Source organism: Garra rufa, unplaced genomic scaffold, assembly GCF_049309525.1.
Source record: "Garra rufa unplaced genomic scaffold, GarRuf1.0 hap1_unplaced_004, whole genome shotgun sequence".
Taxonomy (NCBI): Eukaryota; Metazoa; Chordata; class Actinopteri; order Cypriniformes; family Cyprinidae; genus Garra; species Garra rufa.
This window is the reverse complement of record NW_027394279.1, coordinates 602704-607045: the sequence shown is the minus strand read 5'-3', so window position 1 is coordinate 607045 and position 4342 is coordinate 602704. Positions and strand designations below refer to the sequence as shown.

General features: G+C 35.2%; 1 long non-coding RNA gene across 1 annotated transcript in view; it reads left to right on the top strand.

The window, feature by feature from the left end:
• The first annotated feature begins 251 nt into the window (after positions 1-251).
• The window catches only part of LOC141312712 (uncharacterized), an 11508-nt gene continuing 7417 nt past the window's right edge, over positions 252-4342 (top strand). The window contains exons 1-3 of the long non-coding RNA XR_012349257.1: positions 252-501; positions 1241-1489; positions 1599-1680. This is a non-coding gene — a long non-coding RNA (uncharacterized lncRNA). The remainder of the gene's footprint in view (positions 502-1240; positions 1490-1598; positions 1681-4342) is intronic.

Sequence of the window (4342 nt, the reverse complement as noted above, 5' to 3'; positions counted from 1 at the left end):
AACCAAATAATGTATAGATTTAGTTACAAACTAGCTAGTAGTTACTAAGCCTCTAGTGTGGACTTTATGTTCCAATTTAAGTAGGAACTTACGAATGGCTGGTGCAACCCTACCCTGTAGAAGTTAGCTCCAACTTTAATTAGACACACCAGCTAGTCAAGCTCTTACTAGGCATACTAGAAACTTCTCAGCTGGTGTTGAGGCAAGTTTGGGTATCTCTGATCTGTATGGATGTGATGTGCAGCATAAATTGTGTACCTTGACAGTTGTGTAGTTTGATGAGACAAATTTTTTTTTGCCGTCTGGTGTTATGGTGGACTTAAGGTGGGTGAACTCCACCAAGTCCCCAACATAGAGTTCACGTAAGGCCTCTTCTCTCCACAGTGCGATGTCAAACAGCATGGACCCGCATCTCATACGCAAGTCCAGGATGGGTACCTGCGCTCGGGTCATCCTGGCTGCTTCGACCTGAAAAATGACACACGGGTGAGGACAATGCAGGTAACAAGTATTTTTGACCCTGCGTCCTGATGTTTATCCTCTCTGTCCTAAATAGTATGTAAAATTACAATAAGTGTGTCCCAAAGCATAGTATGATGAAAAGAGTATGCCAAAAATCCCAGGATGGTCCACTATTTCAGGCCGATTTTTGGAAGTGTGGATGCGTGCACCCTCTAATGCAGGGATCATCAAATCTGGACCTCGAGATCCATTTTCCTGCAGAGTTTAGCTCTTACCCTAATCAAACACACCTGAGCATGCTAATCACGGTCTTCAGGATCATTAGAGAATAACAGGTAGGTGAGTATGATCAGGGTTGGAGCTAAACTCTGCAGCGCATTGGACCTCCAGGGTAAGATTTGGGGAACCCTGCTCTAATGGCTAATATTGCCCACAATCCATTGCTCTTTGGCAAAGGATTTGGTCCAGAACTACAAACACAAATAAAACCCATTTAAAAAATTACAAGCATGGCGGTTGTGCGTGACCGGCAGTTAAGTAGAGATGTTTAGAAAAAAGGGGGTTTAAGTTGCTAATAATCAACATTTAACCTGGAAAAAAATATTTAATATTTTGAACATGCTATTGAGTAAGTATGCCCACCAATAGTTAAGGGAACTATGAACCTGTCTCTCCAGCGAAAAAGCCCCTTATAGCTTACAGTGTTATGAATATCTTACTGTGTTAGATATTCAGTTATGCTTTTAAAGTCACTCACTTTTTCTATCTGCCCCTGGAGACTTAGGTAGCTCCTGCTTGTGAAGATGTCCTCTTCTTCACCAGTCTTGCGTGGGGAAGGTGGATAGAGGGCCTCTTTAGCTGCTCTTCTGGCCTCGTCAGTAATGGGCAGTGGAGCTGTTTTGAATTTTATTGTTGCTCGATTGACGAACACGCATGGCCGCCCATATTTGTGCGAGAGGGTGAAGTTTTTTACGACGTAAGACTGCCCCTCTTCAAATTCAGGGTCGATGCCATTTCTAACAGAAAGGTATACTGTCTCCCCATCAGTTAGCGCACATGAAGTTGTTACATTAAATGTCCCGGCATGTATTTTATTCTGGTGTGTTGTAAAGGTCAAAGCCTTTTGGTTCTTGCAGGTTGCAACACACCTGACTCGAAGTGGTGCTGGACGACTGTATGGGGTTGCCATCCTAAGAACGAGGGAAAAAAAGAAAAAAGGTATTGTTTATTTATATATATATATATATATATATGTATGTATGTGTGTGTGTGTGTGTGTGTGATCCAGGACCACAAAACCAGTCATAAGTGTCAAAATTTTGACTTGTATATCATCTGAAAGCTAAATAAATAAGCTTTCCATTGATGTATGGTTTGTCAGAATGGGACCTTATTTGGCTGAGAGACAACTAATCCTGTCAGAATGTTTTATTATAATGTCATGTCTTCAAAATCTAATGATTTTTAAAAGGTTATGAAGACATAACATTATAATAAATCAATCTGACAGGATTTGGTCTAAGAAAAGGGTTTCTGACTGGGAAAAGTATTTTCTGAAGTGATTTTCAGTTTATCTGACTGGGAAAAGTATTTTCTGAAGTGATTTTCAGTTTTTCTGACAGGAAAAAATATTATCTGAAGTGATTTTCAGTTTTTCTGACTGGGAAAAGTATTTTCTGAAGTGATTTTCAGTTTATCTGACAGGAAAAAATATTATCTGAAGTGATTTTCAGTTTTTCTGACTGGGAAAAGTATTTTCTGAAGTGATTTTCAGTTTTTCTGACTGGGAAAAGTATTTTCTGAAGTGATTTTCAGTTTATCTGACTGGGAAAAGTATTTTCTGAAGTGATTTTCAGTTTTTCTGACTGGGAAAAGTATTTTCTGAAGTGATTTTCAGTTTATCTGACAGGAAAAAATATTATCTGAAGTGATTTTCAGTTTTTCTGACTGGGAAAAGTATTTTCTGAAGTGATTTTCAGTTTTTCTGACTGGGAAAAGTATTTTCTGAAGTGATTTTCAGTTTTTCTGACAGGAAAAAATATTATCTGAAGTGATTTTCAGTTTTTCTGACTGGGAAAAGTATTTTCTGAAGTGATTTTCAGTTTATCTGACAGGAAAAAATATTATCTGAAGTGATTTTCAGTTTTTCTGACTGGGAAAAGTATTTTCTGAAGTGATTTTCAGTTTTTCTGACTGGGAAAAGTATTTTCTGAAGTGATTTTCAGTTTATCTGACTGGGAAAAGTATTTTCTGAAGTGATTTTCAGTTTTTCTGACTGGGAAAAGTATTTTCTGAAGTGATTTTCAGTTTATCTGACAGGAAAAAATATTATCTGAAGTGATTTTCAGTTTTTCTGACTGGGAAAAGTATTTTCTGAAGTGATTTTCAGTTTTTCTGACTGGGAAAAGTATTTTCTGAAGTGATTTTCAGTTTATCTGACTGGGAAAAGTATTTTCTGAAGTGATTTTCAGTTTATCTGACAGGAAAAAATATTATCTGAAGTGATTTTCAGTTTTTCTGACTGGGAAAAGTATTTTCTGAAGTGATTTTCAGTTTATCTGACAGGAAAAAATATTATCTGAAGTGATTTTCAGTTTTTCTGACTGGAAAAAGTATTTTCTGAAGTGATTTTCAGTTTATCTGACAGGAAAAAATATTATCTGAAGTGATTTTCAGTTTTTCTGACTGGGAAAAGTATTTTCTGAAGTGATTTTCAGTTTTTCTGACTGGGAAAAGTATTTTCTGAAGTGATTTTCAGTTTATCTGACTGGGAAAAGTATTTTCTGAAGTGATTTTCAGTTTTTCTGACTGGGAAAAGTATTTTCTGAAGTGATTTTCAGTTTATCTGACTGGGAAAAGTATTTTCTGAAGTGATTTTCAGTTTTTCTGACAGGAAACAATATTATCTGAAGTGATTTTCAGTTTTTCTGACTGGGAAAAGTATTTTCTGAAGTGATTTTCAGTTTATCTGACTGGGAAAAGTATTTTCTGAAGTGATTTTCAGTTTTTCTGACTGGGAAAAGTATTTTCTGAAGTGATTTTCAGTTTATCTGACAGGAAAAAATATTATCTGAAGTGATTTTCAGTTTTTCTGACTGGGAAAAGTATTTTCTGAAGTGATTTTCAGTTTATCTGACAGGAAAAAATATTATCTGAAGTGATTTTCAGTTTTTCTGACTGGAAAAAGTATTTTCTGAAGTGATTTTCAGTGTTTCTGACTGGAAAAAGTATTATCTGAAGTGATTTTCAGTTTATCTGACTGGAAAAAGTATTTTCTGAAGTGATTTTCAGTTTTTCTGACTGGAAAAAGTATTTTCTGAAGTGATTTTCAGTTTATCTGACTGGGAAAAGTATTTTCTGAAGTGATTTTCAGTTTATCTGACAGGAAAAAATATTATCTGAAGTGATTTTCAGTTTTTCTGACTGGAAAAAGTATTTTCTGAAGTGATTTTCAGTGTTTCTGACAGGAAAAAATATTATCTGAAGTGATTTTCAGTTTTTCTGACTGGAAAAAGTATTTTCTGAAGTGATTTTCAGTTTTTCTGACTGGAAAAAGTATTTTCTGAAGTGATTTTCGGTTTATCTGACTGGAAAAAGTATTTTCTGAAGTGATTTTCAGTTTATCTGACTGGAAAAAGTATTTTCTGAAGTGATTTTCAGTTTTTCTGACTGGAAAAAGTATTATCTGAAGTGATTTTCAGTTTTTCTGACTGGAAAAAGTATTTTCTGAAGTGATTTTCGGTTTATCTGACTGGAAAAAGTATTTTCTGAAGTGATTTTCAGTTTATCTGACTGGAAAAAGTATTTTCTGAAGTGATTTTCAGTTTTTCTGACTGGAAAAAGTATTATCTGAAGTGATTTTCAGTTTTTCTGACTGGAA